Source organism: Siniperca chuatsi, linkage group LG1 (genome assembly GCF_020085105.1).
Source record: "Siniperca chuatsi isolate FFG_IHB_CAS linkage group LG1, ASM2008510v1, whole genome shotgun sequence".
NCBI lineage: Eukaryota > Metazoa > Chordata > Actinopteri > Centrarchiformes > Sinipercidae > Siniperca > Siniperca chuatsi.
In genome coordinates this window covers 35,555,843-35,574,881 of record NC_058042.1, presented here as the reverse complement: position 1 = coordinate 35,574,881, position 19,039 = coordinate 35,555,843, and the positions used below count along the sequence as shown (strand labels likewise).

The 19,039-nt window shown below is 40.7% G+C and overlaps 1 protein-coding gene and 1 long non-coding RNA gene across 6 annotated transcripts in view; both read right to left on the bottom strand.

Annotated features, from left to right (window-relative positions):
- LOC122873908 (cell migration-inducing and hyaluronan-binding protein-like) overlaps window positions 1-19,039 on the bottom strand; it is a 214,188-nt gene that overhangs the window by 36,441 nt on the left and 158,708 nt on the right. The gene's annotated exons all lie outside the window — the stretch shown is intronic.
- LOC122873923 lies at window positions 3,874-7,762 on the bottom strand. Its single transcript, XR_006377539.1, has 4 exons — window positions 7,426-7,762; window positions 7,115-7,206; window positions 5,245-7,016; window positions 3,874-4,009 (listed from the first exon to the last, which is right to left on the bottom strand). It is a non-coding gene; the product is annotated as an uncharacterized LOC122873923 (long non-coding RNA).

The following is a 19,039-nucleotide window of genomic DNA, read 5'->3' as shown; positions in this document are numbered from 1 at the left end:
GAATATTCACCTGTGTCTGCATGCATATGAACGTCATTAGTCACCCTTAGAAATGTGGTCTCAGTACTATGATTTTGATGAAAGTCAAAGTGAAATTTATCAAAGATTTTATGACCCTCAACCAACTCCTGAAGTTGGTTGAGGGTCATAAAATCTTTGATAAATTTCACTTATCAGGCCCAGCAATTGTCCCAGAGGGACAATTTTTTCAAGGATTTTGGATGAGAAGGGTAGCATGGAGATCGGTCTATAGTTCTCTAACTTGGCTGGGTTGAGAGAAGTGGCTGGACACTGGAAATTTTAAAATAGTCAGGTACGGACCCGGGTGTGAGAGAGTTGTTGTAGCGAGAAGACTGGGACCTAAGACAGGAAGTACAGATTTTTGAAATTTTGTGGGAACTGTATCACAGGAAATGGAGGAGGGAAGCATATGAGCTACAGTGTTAAAAATGATCTGCAGGGAGATAGGAGCAAATTCAGGCAGTAAAATAGGACGACTCAATGGCGATGAGGGTAAAACAGTCAGGGAAAAATTGGACCTCAGACCATCGATCTTGCCAACAAAAAATGATAAGAAGTTTTCACAGTCCATAGAAGATGAGGCAAGAATGACAGGAAGAGATGGATTTAAAAGCTGGTTAATAGTACTAAACAGAAATCTTGGATTGTGTTTGTTAGAGATGTAGGCAGGTATAGTACTTGATGTTTTTGTATGTGTGTAAATTAACTTTTTTTTTTTTTATGGAACAGTTGCTAATATTCAAACTGTTCTATCTCCATCAGAAGGTTCTGTGTCCTATCTGTTTCTTGAAATTCACACCACAGTTCCAAGAGATCCATAGCATGTATGGAGAAAGGTATTTGAGATGGTGGACATTTATGTTAATTTTTAATGTATGTGTTACTTTACAGTACTTGTTTTTTCTTTTAGTACCAACACGTGTCTCCCTTGTACTTTTGTAGGGGAAAGGAAGATCTTGGCATGGCTGAGACAACTGCCATGAGACAGGGAAATGAAGAGGATCAGATCAAAAGATAAAGGTAAAGATGTTGTTTAAATACATAAACTTCTTCATCCTACAAGGATCTTGATTCTACAGAGCTTTTATATTCAACATTTGTAGTTTACATCCATTAATTATGAGTTTTATTTGTTGATTATGTATTGGGCACCATTTGTCTAAGAGTTGATGACACAGAGAAACAGTTCAACATCCAAAGTACAAACATTCTTGAGAAAGGCCTTCTGCAGTGGCAATGGCAAAAAAAAACAAAAAAACAAAAACTAAATCACCCACTGCTACTCTGAAAGTGACCATATTTAGGGAGGCAGGAGTGGAATTTCTCACAGGTAAAACAAAAACAAGCATGTTTGCATGCATGTTTACATAGAAAAATGTTATATTACCCCATTAATAGTAGTGGCAGTCTTCTCAACAACCCAAATTAGACAACCCTGACTAAAAATATCTGGATGGCTACATAGAAATATGGTCAGACAATTTTTATATTTATTTTTTGGTTGAACTTCCAATTAAACTATTCCGGTCTAAAGTAATTGGCTAGGAATTCATTTTTGTGCTGTCACAGATCAGAAGGCCACAACCACAAAATAATAAAATACTACTTGACATAGAAGGCCCTTGAGCACCACAGTAAATGCTGTTTGTACTTCATCCAGATGCAAATTAAAAAAACACACTTCAGGAACTCATCAGCAGTCACATGACAAAACAACCAGATGGTGTTTTTATTGTAGCTAGTGATTTTAATCAAACAAACCTTGTAACTGTTTTACCTAAATTCCACCAGCATGTACACATCCCCACCAGGGGAACAACTACACTGTGTGTACACGAACATTCCTGGCAGCTACAAAACTCTCCCCCGCCCCCATTTTGGTCTATTGGCCATGTTTCCCTGGTTCTCCTGCCTACTTACACCCAGCTGAAAAAAGGTCTCAAACCACCAGTAAAAACAGTTAGTGTGGACAGATGAAGCTACAGCAGCTCTACAGGACAGTTTTGAGTGCACAGACTGGCACATGTTCAGAGATGCCGCCACCCAGAAGAACCACATCAACCTTAAGGAATATACATCATCAGTGACATCATACATCAGCAAATATGTTGATGATGTGGTGATCACAAAGTCAATAAAATCATTCCCAAACCAGAAAGCCTGGATGAATGGAGAGGTGAGGGCTCTACTCAGAACCAAGAAAGCTACTTTTCGGTCAGGAGACAAGGAGACAACACTGCTAGAGCGAGACTGAAAGCTGTCATCAAGGAGGCAAAGTGGAGGCATCAGGAGAGACTAGAGAGAGACCTCAACACCAACTACACCAAACAAATGTGGCAGGCGATCAAAAACATCACAGGCTAAAAAAGCAGGAGCTCCCCTATTATGTGTGAGGCCACGTTACCAGATGAGTTTAAGACATTTTATGCTCCCTTTGATCTCCCCAACAAAGAGTCAGCTGTAAAGTTTACTCCGCCTCCAGAAGACCGGCCATTGTCAGTATCCACAGTGGACGTGAGAAGAATCCTGCTGAGAGTGAAAATGAGTAAAGCTGCTGGGCCTGATAACATCCCGAGCCATGTACTAAGAACATGTGCCAACCAGCTAGTTGATGTTACTACTGACACTTTCAACATATCACTGTTACAGTAGATTGTTCCCACCTGACAGCCACCATCATCCCTGTACCTAAAAAGTCTAAAAATAGTACTGTTGGATAAATTTTGGCTGTTAGTTTGGCACAAGGTGACCAACCGCCTTTTTCAGCCCATGGACTTACAGTTACCTGTAGTGGGCAGATAAACCTGACAGTGATGGCAGATGTTCAGTTGCAAGGGTTAATTAACCAGGTAAGACCTCTATATGATGGAAATGCTGGGTTAATGAAAAAAAGCATTCCTTGTCAATGATGTTGTCATGTGTTTACATGGAATATGGGACAGAAATGTTCTTCCAGTCATCAGCCTACACCCCAGCCTGCTAGTTCCCAGCCAATATCCCTGCATGCCCACCTCCTGCATGCTAGTCTCCAGTCTGTGTCTCAGCCTGCTAACCAGCTGGCACCTCAGCCCGTTCCTGTCTTGGCGTCTTCTGGAAAACCCCCTGGGAGGAAGCATGGCTCCCGACAATGTCATTCATCATCGCTGCCCAGCTGCTCATCTTCACCACTGCCCAGTGCCCCAGAGACTCAGCTGCCCAGCACCCCAGAGCCATCAGCAGTCCTGCCTGGTCCCAAGTCGGCAGCCAAGCCGACACCAGTTCCTGTGCCGCGGCGGTCTGAACTCTCTGTTGGGCCGTGGCACACCCCTGAACTCCCTGTTGGGCCGCAACACAGTCCTGCCTCTGCTGGATCGCAACAGCACAGTCCTGCCTCTGCTGGATTGCAACCTCCTCCTGCTCCGGTTGGGCTGCAACCTCCTGAACTCTCTGTGCTGCAGCACTATTCTACCTCTGCTGGCTCGCCGCAGCCATCACCTAGCTCAGATCTGCAGCGGTCTCCAGAACTCTCCGTGCTGCTGCACAACCCTGAAATTCCTGCTGCTGCTGGGTCGCAGCAGCAATCCCCTGAACTACAGCAACCCCCTGAACTGCAGCACAGTCCTGCCACTGCTGGACTGCAGCCGCCCCGTCCTGCCGCTGCTGGATCGCATCAACACTCTCCTGTTCCACGTGAGTGGCAGGCTCCTGGTTCCCTGGCATCACTGGTTCCGCCGGCTCCTCTACCAGTCTCCCCATCGTCGGCTTCCTGTCCTGCTGACCTGTCGCCAGACCCGGATCTTGTTCTCCAGCCATGCCGCCGGCCTCCAGAAGGGTTCCACCGCCGGCATTCCACCAGACCTCCAGATGGCTTCAGTCTTCGTCACCGGTCTTTAGTCCGTCCTCCAGAGGGGTTTCGCCTTCGTCGCGGACCTCATGAGTTGCTCCGTATGTCTGGTCATCACTTGGACCTACTCAGCCCTTCAGCCCTGCCTCCTGGGCAGAAACAATCCTAATCCAGAAACATCATATATATTAGGAAAACACTGACAGGGAGCATTTTATTGCACAATGAGTACTTTTACTTTTGATACTTTAAGTACAAATTTTGATGATAATACTTACTTTTACTTAAGTAAGGTTTTGAACGCAGGACTTTTACTTGTAGTGGAGAGTTCTCACACTGTGGTATTAGTATGTTTACTTAAGTAAAGGGTCTGAATACTTCTTCCACCACTGGCTACCCAGAGATTTTTTTTTTTACCATGTGGCTTTCAATTTTGTTACAACAAAGAAACATTTAAAACACATTCATTGTAAACTTATTGGTTAAACCCTTGAAACATATAATGTTTGCATCTAGTTCACATGATTTAGTACATAGTTCAATTCAGCTAAATAAATGGCTCAGCTGCAGGACTCAGATCGTCTTATAACATCAATAGTGGCCCTAAGGCCTGCCATATTCTGCTCACAGAGGGGACATTCAACAGGTGGAAGAATCACTCCAGAACTGGTTGCATCTAGCTCACTGGTAGCATTGAAATCAAGATCTGCATTCTCTGTTTCCTACATTTTAAAAAATCTGATTCAAATGTATAATATAATTAATATAAATTTGTCATATAGAAATCAGGGGACATAAAGTATAAAGGCAAGCAAATTTTAAGTTGATCAACGTAAACAGAACTTGCAAGTATCAACATAGTATCAATTCTTTTATGTGGCCAATGAAATATGTTTTGTTCAGCTTTTGAAAAGTTGATCCATCAAAAAAGGTTATTAAGATGTCAAACTTTATACATAATGCATATTTAATGTGGTTATATGCTGTGTATATATTGCATTTTAATAGTTTTAAGCATCACCTTGATATTAGCAAGTTTTCTGCAATTTGAATTTGAATAAATAAAATTATCTGTTATCTCTTTTTGATACTGTGATTGGAAACCACTTTGCAACATGTTTTTATAAATGACATAAAATAATAATAATTAAAAAAAAATAACATTAACTGTCCTTACCACCAATTTTAATCAGTAGTGTAATATACAGTGAAAAATACAGTTGTACTTCCAATTTTTGAGGGCTTCCTTTACAGTGTTGTAAATCTGTTTTAAGCACAATGCTTGTGTCTAAAATCTTTCAAATGAAATGGTGTGAGCATTGTTATTCTATGATAGAGGAATACTGGCCACAACTATAACAGTCAATACCATGCTTAAAAAATAAAAACTTTATTAGTACCTCTGCCAGGTATGGAGCATCAATAGGATTCTGGATGAGTCCCATTGTCTGCAGTTTTTGTGTGGACAGATTTTGCTCTCTCTTAGATAGTGATTATCCCAACCCACAATGAAGACATCGAGATCCCTCTGCATGAACAAGTTCACAATCATAGTTTACAGTTTTGAATTTTGAACTAAATTCACAGTACCAAAAATGAACTAGTTCATGTTAATTTCTTCTTTCTTTTACGAAATGCTGTGAGTTTGACTTGGGTGGAGGAACTTTGTGGCTGTTGGCTCGTCTTACCCTTTGTTAATGATCGCTTGTGATCATCATTCATTCGCAGATATTTCCCAAGATGGATGCTTCATCTCGCTGTGTCTTTCAAAAATCTGTGACCCAAAACACCGGCATGCCGGGTTAACTCTCACGGGTGTGAACGACGCTCATGTTCACATGAGCGTGTTCAATGAATGACGCTCTTTTAGCACATTCATGCACAACACTGCAGAAGGATCTAGAACACCTTCATCCTCAAGGCTGTGAAGAATCTCGTAGTGCACGTTTGAAATAGTCACCCAAACAGGTCTGTGTGCATTTTGATAGTTTGTTTTTTCGTTTGAATCAAAAAACGAAGAAACAGAAAAACTTGCCTTTAATGTCTAAAGTTGTGAGTTTGAGTCCTATTCTGCCCATGCAGAATAAACATGCTAATGTCTACTCAGTCATTGTGCTGTGTGGATTAGAGAAGCGTGATTTCAAGGTTGATGACTTTGGTCTGGAATGTTCTGCTGATGGACTGCTTTTGTCTTCTTTTTTTCCCTCTTCCTCCTTCTTCTTCCTCCTCCTCAAAATGCCCGGTCCCGACTCACAGCTGCGCAGCAGCTTTAATTTGCATTTGGTTTGGTCGTTTTTTTGATTCAGACAACAAAAATGGAAAAACAGCTTTGTTTGTTGCCTTTTTGGTATAAAAAGAAAAACCCATGGTATTTCCATTTCTTTTTTCTGTTAAAAGAAAACATGAAATTACCCTCAAGTTTGAACAGTATATTTGAACTATGACAAATTATGACTTTGTGGAAGGCAACATCTGACATGATTATTCTCCTGAATATTATTTAAAACATATACCGTTGATGGTGCACACTCTTTCCTGACAGGAAACTTCCCCTTCCACAGCCCCTAATAGGGAAAATGCATCGCACTATACCAATATTTTCCACTCCTTCGTTACCTCTTACTCTAAAAAGAATGTATCACACACATAAAGAAACAAAAAATAAAATACGTTTTTGTAAGTTGGCCATTTCAGGTTTCTAAATGTAAAAAAAGAAGATATAGGCTACAGTAACTTTTAACATCTTTATTTATTTTTTGAGAATTCCAAATACATAGACTTTGGAAAAAATGTATACCTAACAGTATCAGCCAAATCACTCTAATAATTGTTTACCAGGAAAGATAGAAGGTGAAGTGATTAAATATTGTATGCTATACATTTAATCATCACCAGGGCTTTAGACAGATAAATAGTGATTTGATTCACTTTGATTTATCTAGACAAGTAATGATGTATAGGATTTGACTAAAATGGCAATTTCTCAACAAATTAGTGTAGTAATTGAATTAAAGAGTCGGTCCTACTTACTTCATGTCTTAGTTGTGCATAAGTCTTTCTGGTCATCTCACTGGTCAAAACATTGTCCAGTGATGTGCAAAACGGTTGAAATTATCAAACCGTTCAATCAAGAATACTGGAGCTGATGGCCAGTATAACATTTGTTTGACACCTAACATATAAAAACCATTATACATCTAACTGACAGCTAATGCACAAATCACTGAGGAATTAGTACCATGGTAAGCTACACCTATTTGGTGGTCTTACCTTAATGGAAATCCATACTTCTGCACTGCCTCCGAGAAGAAATCAAGTGCAGTGGATGCTTTATTATTGGTCGCAGTACCCAGGTACATGATCTGGAGCAGAGAATATCGTTCAGTGGAAATTAAATAAAAGCATTTTTCAGACTTGTAAATGTATATAAATACAAGCTTGTTCACACCAGAGTCAGTGGTAAGATGGATATTGACAAAAATATAGATCCTGTACGCCCTACAGCAAGTTTAGCAGTAGACCCATATCTGTCATCATCTCACTTTGTCTATAAGTATTGGTTATTGGTGAAAAGTAATTACCTTTTGTGAGCCCATCAATCCCTCCAAAAATAACAAGACCATATCTCTTGGGGAAAAAAAACACAAAATCAGTTTAAATTTGTATCTGTGTACATTTATTTACGGATGCAAAACAAGGGTATCATCCTTTATTTAGGTATTAAGTATTTAAGTATTGTATATCTAAATAGCATGTAAATATCAAAAGTATGGCCTACCTGATGAGTTTATGATTTGTGTTGATATGTACTAACTGCAGAGGACCCTGAACAAAATATGTCCTTCTTGCAACACACACCATCCTTGTCATTCTTGAGAGTACACTAACAGAGTCTCCACGATGCATGGATGAAGACACTCCGTTCCACTGGACACGGTGGCCCATGGCCTGCAGGATTCCTTTCATCATTTGGTATCATACATGTGGTGTCCTGGCCTTCACTGACCTCACCAAAGTGCCTGTTCTTCATCAGTTAGGTTGCTGTAGAACTGCTTTTTGGAAAGGCCATTATCGTGCAAGCGCCGTTTCACTGTTCTCTCAGATACACCCAGAAGTTTTGCAATGCATGACACTGGTAAGGACATTTCTATCAGGCTTTGTAGTTGCTGAGGAGACACAACATATTTTGGCCGTCCCATTTCTCCTTGCAACAGTGGCACCTGACTTGGTGTCAGATTTGAGTTGTCCTCTATATTGACAGCTCAGTAAAAGCACTGATGACATCCTGTGGCATCTCAACCTGGCCCGAAAATGACCTAAAAAGAACCATCTCCTGGATCACTACAAACTGCAAATAGTCCACATCTAGGGGCAGTCCTTGGGGTGTCCTGGGACACTTTTGTCAGTAGTCTCTGAAGAAGGTCCCTTTTAGCTAGCTTGATTAAATGATTTAAGTTACACACCCATATATATAACAAACCACATGCGAGTTATCACTTAAGACATATGCAAAGTGAGCAAACTTGGAAGGCGTAACTTATGCATCAGAATACATCAACAAAGAGGACTGCAAAGGTTATGTAAACTAACTCTATGAAAAGGTTACACTAATAACATTAGCATTATTATATTTAGAGAGAGCTTCTGTGTGAGCACATGTATAAGGCTCTGTGTAGCTGCAGCCACTGTCGAATTATAGTCGACATTATGGTAAACACAGATGTTAACAAAGACAATACACATTAAAGGCAAAAACTTGAGCTGGACACTGAAAGGAGTGTAAAATTCATAAACACTAACATTAGTATAAAGCTAGTTAATGCTGTTAATTTCCTGCTTTGGCAAATTCCCCACCTAAGAGACCTCTTTTCCCTTTCTGCATGTCCCCATGTTACAAAAATGACCCATCTTTAGAATATTTAAGCTAATTTCCCAGAGTATCTATTCAAAAAAAATAGCTAACATTTCTTACCTGCACGCTGGCGCCAGCAGGTTGCCCTGGTGGAGCGGACGCCATTACAAGCTGACACTACGCTGCGTTCACAGTGGTATGTGGGGGACGTCAGTCCTTATAGTGCGGCTGTTGAACAGCACAATCTGGCATATTTTATTGCTCTTATACTGCGATTGGTGCCAGGTGTGGTCTAAAAAAGCTTGTTAAATGGAACTTTGTCACTGGAGTCAGTTTTTCTTCACAGCCAATCACGTGAATATGGTGTATAGAAAGTGTTGAGTCATACTTCTCGCAGTACCTACGTTTCCTGAAGGCAACGTGATAGTGGAAGGTACTCAGCCTTCTTTGTTATCCTATCACTCATGATTCCACGCCCTCTCAGTTGATGCCACGCCCCCCACGCCAGATCAAGGCCAGACGTCTGAAACTGAATTTTTTTTTATCTGAAAGTGAAAAAAGATTTGAAACTGTAAAAAAAAGATCTGACTCTGAAAATAATAAGACCTCAAATATCAAAATATATATGAAAGTGAAAACTGAAAATAAATTATTTATTCTAAAGAATTCCAGAATTGAATCAAAATCATATTTAGACTAAAAAAAACCTTTCCTACACTTATTTTTGTTTTGAATACATCATTGTAAGTTCAAGATCAAAACTTAACTTTCAGTTTCAAATTTTAGTTTTTCAATTACAATTTCTTTTATCAAATTATCAAAACTATTGGCCCGGATTTGGATACATACTGGACCCGCTGTAAAACATTATAAACAAATAATAACAAAAATTAAAAAACAATAAAAATAAGCAGGAGGCAACTGCTGGAAACAGAAAGCATTTCGATACTTACTTGTAAGGATAAAAGCCCGGCTCAAATTTCCACAACAATAATTTTATCATTTAAGCCTAGAAGGTGACAGAATCCTTTGCAAACAAATTGTGGCAAAGTGGTTTAACTCTCTGCTACATCCCTCATCTTGACCTGTCTGTTAACCTTGCTTCTAAATTATGCAGTCTTAACAAGGATATACGCTCCTCTACCCATCAGCCCCTGCAGCAGCTCAGTTGGAATGAAAAAGGAATTAGCTCTAGTGTAATCAAGGTCTCAGCCAGCCCCAATTAAGGTTCAGTCCCCCCCCAGGCTCCTTGATGTGTCTTCTGTTAGAGAGGATCAGACAGAATCTCTGCTCTCTTCTCTCTTTTAGAGGAGCCATGTTTGATGAGTTGATAGTGATGATGTATGGATGATGTGAATTGGATTGCTGCATTAGAAAAGCCTATAGTCAGACTGAAAGTGATGAATGTAACATTATGATGTAGAGACAGAAAGTTTAGTAGTCTGACACAGAGTAAAGGTCACACAAGCTGGAAACATTCAAACATGCTGGTGCGTGGGAGCATGCACCATGGAATCATTTACATGGAAGTCTCCGTAAAGTAACTGCTGTTACTGCAGACACTAACATGGATTTGGCTTGAGGGAGGGGAAACTACCTTTCTTCAACTAATTCAGTTTCCATCGAGGGAAAAGATTTCAGGTTATAATGTTATAAGTTGCAGTTGCAAAATAAATTTGTAGGACAGCTTTACTGTGCCTAATTGGATTCATTTATTTAGCTTTTACTTTACCAAACAAATTGACTGCTGGAAAAAGAAAGAGAAAGAAAAGTTGTTACAATCAAAGATAAACCACAGACCTGATCTTAAAAACTGACTGATTGCTGACTGGTGTACATTTAGACGGTCTGTTGACCCAAATTACAGAAAAACATATTTTCTCACTTCCCACTAGTGGTATCTCACTATGCAGATAGTTTTGGTTGTATTTGCACAGGTTGTTATATCTGCCTCTGACATTTCTGCCTCCACCCAAATTCACTGGAGGTGGGTGGAATTTCATTTGTGAGCTCTGTAAGATTGCATTTTTGCCGATGCCCCCATTACTCTGCCTTCACAACAACAGCTCAAGTGCAACACTGCGCAGGCTAAAGGTCCCGCTATGCTCAAACAGAACTAGTTCATACGATATGTTGCCGTTTAAATATAGGAATAATGGCGCACATTTTCAGATTTCAGTCTCTCCTTGAAGGCATTCATAGCATTGCACTCAGTTGTTCACATGAAAAATAACTCAAGGTCCACTTACTAGCATTTACCAAGGTTTTCAACCTCATCTCACTGTCTTCATCAGCAGATGCAATTTGCGTCGTTGTCATGTGACCTAAGTATGGACTGTTGGTCACATGATAACAGGTGGTTGTACATGGGGGCAGATGCTACCTTCTGTCTCTGACCAAAGATGGTCTTTGGTGTCGGATGTGATTGTCCTCCTTGATCTTTCTCCGGCCGTCCGCGGACTCCTGGTTGATGACATTTGACCTCTTCCCAGTTGATGTTGGTCTGGTGTTCACAGACAGCTGATGTTGTCTGTTTCTGGTGTTCACTCTCTTATCCAGGGTCCTTGCTGTTTCGCTGATGTTTATAATGATGTCATACACCAGTCCAGTTCAGACTTCTACAGTAGCTCAGTCTACAGGGGTTTGTGTATACAGTATAGGGGTACACAGTAAACCACAAACTTCCAAAGTGTTCACAGCTAAACTTTGTTAGCCATCTCTCAAGCACTTGCAGTGCATACACAAACAGTGAGTGGACACTGACACTCAATCTGTCTCCATATATTCATGTAGATAGAATTGGGTCCAGACCTTTTCATTTTAATCTTCATACTGTCTCTTAGATTTTGCTCTTTTTCTTCATTTCTGCATCTTCCTCTTGGATTTCTAGATTTTTAAAAAAGTGCGTCAGTTATTGTTGGCTTCTTTTGACTTACATTTGTACTATACAACCTTTTCTTACAGCACAGACATCTCTGAACATTTGTTTTATTCATAAATGCGCACATTCTTCTGGGTTTCTTTTTGTGTGCACGTATGCACCTCAGAAAGCACCTTTCACACATGCACCAGTCTATAATGAAAAAATCAGTATATTTCCATTTGCAAGTATTTGCAAAAAGGCAGCTTAGGGTAATGAATATGAATAGAAATGTCAGTTTAGCACCTGACAGCACTACACCTTGAACTTCTCCTTTCTCCACTTTCCCCCCTCTACTCGTTTTGTTTTATTTTTGCTTTTCTCTGGGTCTTTGTTTCCCTCTGCCTCTCACCTAAACTCTTCCTAACTCTGTTGTTGCCTGTTAACCCACTTGTGGAAACATGGATGTATATGTTATTTTTAAACTAACTGTCAGAATGTGACTGAAGGTCAAATAAAGTCAAGGCAGGGCAGAGTCAAGTAGCATAACATAACTCTCTCATTAAAATCTGTCATTAAAAAGTATCCAATAGCAAAGACATGGGGCTGTTTGACTGACTGCGCAAGGACACTGACCACACTGATAAAAACCAGCAGGGATATACTGTACAGGAAGAAGCGTGTCCTTTATGTAGTTTCGCAAACGGTTTGCATCCTGTCATAGACCTGCAAGTGCAGTCATTTCTACTGTTTTAACCATACCCACAATGTTTCCCTAACCTACACCATACAATAGTTGCCACATGCAGACATTGGAGAAAGAAAGAATGTTCTGTCTGGTAACAAGGGTGGTTTGTTCAGAATGTCCTCTCCTCTTAGCAATGGGGAAATCTTTTCAACATCATAAAATTTCAGGGGGGAGGGCGAGTGCTCTGCAAATCTTAACTTAAGGGTTCATTTAGTTTGACCGATACACACCGGGCCACCAGACACATGACCAGGGCCGGCTCTAGACAACAGGGGGCCCTCCTTACTTTGGCTGGAGCCGAGAACTACGAAATAAAACTATAAACTACTGTTTATACAATATATAGTTCAATATACTGTATATATATATAAAAAACTTTGTTCTTCACCCTCCGCGGGTGGTCTCGTCCTTCGAGCTCGGGTACACTACCAGAGGCCTGGGAGCTTGAGGGTTCTGCGCAGTATCTTTGCTGTTCTCAGTACTGCACTCTTCTGGACCGAGATGTCTGGTGTTCTTCCAGGGATCTGCTGTAGCCACTCCTCCAGTTTGGGGGTCACTGCCCCGAGTGCTCCGATGACCACGGGCACCACTGTTGCCTTCACCTTCCAGGCCTTCTCCAGCTCTTCTCTTAGCCCTTGGTACTTCTCTAGTTTCTCATGTTCCTTTTTCCTGATGTTGCCATCGCTTGGTATCGCCACGTCAACCACAACGGCTTTCCTCTGCTGTTTGTCAACCACCACGATGTCAGGCTGGTTCGCCATTACCATTCTGTCAGTCTGAATCTGGAAGTCCCACAGGATCTTGGCTCGGTCATTCTCTACCACCTTTGGAGGTGTTTCCCACTTTGACCTTGGGGTTTCCAGTCCATACTCAGTGCAGATGTTCCTGTACACTATGCCAGCCACTTGGTTATGGTGCTCCATGTATGCTTTTCCTGCCAGCATCTTACACCCTGCAGTTATGTGCTGGATTGTCTCAGGGGCCTCTTTGCACAACCTACACCTTGGGTCTTGTCTGGTGTGGTAGATCTGGGCCTCTATTGCTCTGGTGCTCAGGGCCTGCTCCTGTGCAGCCATGATGAGTGCCTCTGTGCTGTCCTTCAATCCAGCCCACTCTAGCCATTGGTAGGACTTCTTGATATCAGCCACTTCAGTTATGTTCTGGTGGTACATCCCATGTAGGGGTTTGTCCTCCCATGATGGTCCCTCCTCCAGCACGTCTTCCTCTGTTCCCCATTGCCTGAGACATTCCCTGAGTACGTCATCTGTTGGGGCCTTATCTTGGATGTACTTGTGGATCTTGGATGTTTCATCCTGGATAGTGGCTCTCACACTCACTAGTCCACGGCCGCCTTCCTTACGGCTAGCGTACAGTCTCAGGGTGCTGGATTTGGGATGGAACCCTCCATGCATGGTGAGGAGCTTTCGCGTCTTAACGTCTGTGGTCTGTATCTCTTCCTTTGGCCACCTTATTATTCCCGCAGGGTATCTGATCACTGGCAGGGCGTAGCTGTTTATTGCCTGGGCCTTGTTTTTGCCATTGAGCTGACTTCTTAGGACTTGCCTTACTCGTTGGAGGTATTTGGCCGTTGCTGTCTTTCTTGTTACCTCTTCGAGGTTGCCATTTGCCTGTGGTATTCCAAAGTACTTGTAACATATATATATATATTCCTGGAACCTATAAAGTGGGCATAATCCTTGCATGACATTAATACACAAAACACACATTTGTACTAAACATGCCTTCATTAAGAATTTTGCCCTGAGGGTAATACAGCTCTTGGCAGAAAAACAATAAAACCCAGCCAACACTCAACAGCAACAATTCAAAATAATCTCAAAAACAAAATTTGATCCTTCATGCACTAATAATCTGACTGGGTAATTCATATATGGCGTTAATTGTAACAACTGTAGATAAATGTAAGAATTAAAAAATATATTTTTCAATTCAGTACATTGTGATAGGTTGATGCAGGGTTGTCAGATATTTAGTTAGCATACATGCATGACGCCTGCTGGTTGTTGATGACAGTGCCTGTCGACCTGTTGACAGAATGCAGCAAGTGAAATTTCTGATCTCATTCATTCATTCATGCATAATGTCAGGGGCATTTCTGTAATACTGCTGCCTTTAAATCACCTGAGCGTTCTATCCTCGTGACTACTCTCGCCGGTGGAATAAAATCTCTCTGTCTCTGCCATCCGCGACAGCTCTCCTGGCACTCTGTGCGGACACGTACACCCTCCTCTCCCTCTCTGTGGGTGATGCAGATTCCAGCGCTCAAGCCATTACCAACAGACATGTTGGTAATGTTAGCTTGACATGATGCATCCATTGCGGTGGGGCCCCCTGTTCTTGGTCAGAGCCATTGATTGGCTTTATGTCCCCCAGCAACTTTCTTTATAAAAAAGAAAAAAAGAAAGGATTTGCGGGGCCCCATGCAATTGCATATTCAGCGTATAGGGGGGGCCACCACTGCACATGACTGACAAATAAACAGCGTGAGTGGTACTGCAATTGATAAAAGACTTGATTTGATATTTCCTCCTCTCGCGTGGGTACATACATTTCTTTGCATCAGTGGAATCAGAGCAGTGTGCTACAGTGGCCACACCGATAACGACCAGCAGGGGGAGATAGCAGACAGCCTCAAGGTAGTTTGGAATGATAAGAATGGACGAGGCAATATTTTACTGTATGTTACATGCTTGTTTGAATTAAATTCAAATGTTGCTCTGTCACTGCCCATATCAAAGCCCGACTACTGTAGTTTCAATAATCTAACCAATACAACACAAATAGACTTTATGCACAAGCACACACACTCACTGACTTCTGCAGTTAGTCTAAATGTCAGTCTGATATTCAGTTTGCAGATGTGGGAGTGAACATCTTTAGTGAAAAAGCACATTTCTGTTTGTTGAAATCAGGTATGTTGATGTGCGAGAGCGGGTTTGCCGGGCCTTGTTAAAAAGCTACGTTTTGTGTGTGTTTGTGAGTGGAAACATCTCTACTGAAGGAATCGATGCTTATAATCACAACCAACAGCCATGTCGTGCTGTTTCCGCTAAAGGAGATGGCGTGGATAGATAATTTGTTTTGTTAAATGCATGCTCAAGCACACACACACACACACACACACACACACACACACACACACACACACACACACACTCTCTTTAAATAAGTAAAGTGTTTAGTCTCAGCACATTCATCTGGCTCAGATTAAATGGCAATTCTGACTAAAATGTATTGTTCTCATCTGAGCATTTCAATTTTACACAACTCAACAATGACAGGGGAAAAGACTAGAAGGAATCCCAAGGGAGCGTAAAAAACTGACATCATCATCATGAATCTTACAGTGGGAAACATTGTTAGAGCAATCATCTTTGATTAAATTGGAATTTTTGAACCACAGTAATAAATACTACGGCGGCCCTGAGGATCAAAACACAACAACATTTCAGATTACGGAAAAGAACGAAGAAAGGAGTCCCTTTCAGTTCAATGTCATTTTCTGTTTGTGTAGGCTAACCTACTGCTCTCAGCAGTGTCCTTGTACAAATCTTAAACTGAGTTTGAAAGGATGGAAGGGAAGATTCAAATCATAAGAGAATATTTTAACAAAGGACATGATGTAGCCGAATTCTTGATATGCTTTCAACATACTGTATCATGACATTAAAATGTCCCGTGGGACCCGGAAGCACGCTTGAAAGGACTGAGGAGAAATGTTGTTGTGTTTTGTGAAATGTTGTTGTGTTTTGACCCTCAGGGCCACTGTAAAAAACAGTGGGATTTGGAAATCATTACAGAATATATTGATGCAGACAAATTGGACAAAAAGCCTCACTAGGAGTATAGTGCATCATGTATTACCAGGATGTTATAATTAGGAGAGGACAGATGAAAGGAGAAAAGAAAAAAGGAAAGGAAAGGAGCAGAAAGTAGAGGCTAAGATAACATTAGAAACAACAAATCCTGCCCTCATGTTGGAAAGCAGGTGGATGACTCCATATCAGCGAAAGCCAGTGCCCTTATGCATCCCTAACCTTGGCCTTTATGCTCTGCAGCTGAAGGCAGAGGCAGTGTGGAAAGATAAAAAAAGTCATGTGACCTGGATTAAAGTGCTTTATATTCTGAGCTCCATCTTTATGCTTTAAATATAATGCCTTTCTAACAAAGTGAAGGTGCAGTGTAGGAAAGAGGCTTCCTCTACTGGTAAATGTGTAGTGTGGGCTTGTATTGCTATCTGGATGAGGACCGATTTCAGATTAACCATTGTAGTGAGGACATTTCTGCATTGTGAGGACATTTTGGCTGGTCCTCACTACTACTACTCACTAAAACTTGGTTTTAAGGCTAAGGCTGGGGGCTAGGGAATGCATCGTGTCAATAAGGGTCCTCACAAGTACAGAAAGAGAAACATTTCTGTGAGTGTGTGTGTCTCCATGTGGTGGACACAGCTGAGCTGGGCTTTGCCTCATGTTGGTTGTAGTTCAAAATAGAAGATCAAAATTCTTGCTTTAAAGGATAAGTTCAGAATTTTTCAAGTACAATAAAACAATCGTCAGCTGCCAATAAAAACACTGAAACAGATTTTGCTTGCTGTAATATTCCTCCTGTTCTGGCCATTAAAAGAACCTTTCTATTGTGCGTCCAATGGAAGTAATGGGGACATAATCTGAAGTTAAGGCTTAGAAATCAAGTGGGTATCTTCCAAAGGTACAGTCTTTTTAACATAATCCCCTCTTTGGGACCTATTTTTGTAGCAGCGCAACAAACAGCGCAAGCAGTGCTCTGACAGCTTGGTATTTTCCTAACGTTGACATTCACTTGGCGCCAAGCGTACAGTGCACAGGTGAGAGGAGGTTCATTCAAATGAGGCAGCGCAAAGAGAGTTATTGGTATTTTGGTGGAAAATAGGTCGACACTCTGCACTGAGAATAGACGTCTCAGAACCACTTCTGTTTGTAGCACAATGCCAGTCTGAGGATTTCATCAACAACAGCAAACAGAATACTTGGAGCAAATGCACAGCAATAAATAGCAGCAAATTTTAATGAAACAAAAAATAATGTTTAATGTGGTTAAAGCAGGAAGTATGCATTTATCTATAAATTTATATTAATATTTTTTAATTCATATCATCTATTTTCCACAGCTACTTAATACAGTATGAAAAGCTTCTCTACTCTTAAGTTCATTATGTGCCTGCAGCCATCTGAAGACAGCAGAACAGATATGTTGAGAAATCTGCAGCCTCTGATTTGAGAGGCGCAGTGCCATTACGCCCGGCCATTCAGTGTGTTTACCCTGATTAAATCACTTTCTAACGACACCAGGCAAAATAACCCCATACACCTCTACACACAGCCGACTGGTCCATTATAACTCTGCACTATGCTGCTCATTAATCCTGTGCATCACAGCCTCCTTTCCAACCAAAAAAAATCCATTGATGTAATCATTTACAATGTGAAATACAATAAAATTATGGCTGACATAGCGTTGGACTGATGATTGATCATATAAATGCTTTACCAGACAATTTTGTTTTATTTTATTTAATCAATTATTCATTTCTATTGTCATTTTACCAATCAACAGTTAAAAACCCACACCTTCTGCCTCTGGCTGCAGATTTGCGGTGCTGTGTGTTCACGTCGTGCCGCTCTGCAGCATCCAGATATGGAAAATATGATTTCTTGAAGACATCATACCTCCCTGTGATTGGCACAGCTGTTTCAGAGCAATGAGACAAGTGACGTGACTGGCTGAGAGAGTATTTATTAATCATCACACCCTCCGATCTATATTCAACTTCTGCCACCTTCTTGTTGTGGAGGTTGTACATTGGGTGGTGTCTTAGTGGTTTCCTACAGCTACCACTAGATGTTTACATCCATGTTAGCACTTTTTCTCATTGCACTCTAAAGTGGAATGAGATAACTTCTGTTTTGAATTGGCGCTATATAAATAAAATTGAATTGAATTTTGAGTCACACATTTGCATGCATAAACTTAAGAACAAAACAGTTCTAAAGTTTTTTTAAATTTGTTATTTCATTGATATGTATGATGATAGTTGTGATAAGTTCACAACTTCAGGTAATTTTCTGACCTTTAAAATGTTTGCGTATAATTGTTGTTATTATCATTATTATTTCTATTATTATTTTATTAATATTACCACTACCATTACATTATTATTATTTTAAAATTGTATGTGGAATTTGCATTTGTATTCTCTTTCCTCTCCCACTCGCGAGTCTGGTTCTGCTCGAGGTTTCTGCCTTTTAAAAGGAAGTTTTTCCTTGCCACTGTAGCCAAGTGCTTGCTCATGGTGGGATTTATAGGGTCTCTGTAAATAATATTATAAAGAGTACGGTCTAGACCTGCTCTATAGGAAAAGTGCAATGACATAACTTCTGTTATGAATTGACGCTATATAAATAAGAATCATGAACCAGAATCATGCCTCCACTTAGCGATAGAGACTGTGAACAAAACCGAAAGAAAACAGCTATTTGTCAAGGAAAACAGAACGAAAAGACCTCACTTTGTGAACTATGTTTTGACCTATAAACCGTTCAGTTCAATTATTATATCTGTAATCGTGAAACATTGGCATATTCTGTCATCTGACAGGACATTAAAAACAGTTTTCAGCATCCTCCTTTGTTTACATACAGTACAAGAGGTCAAGAAGATCGCTTGGTGAAGGCG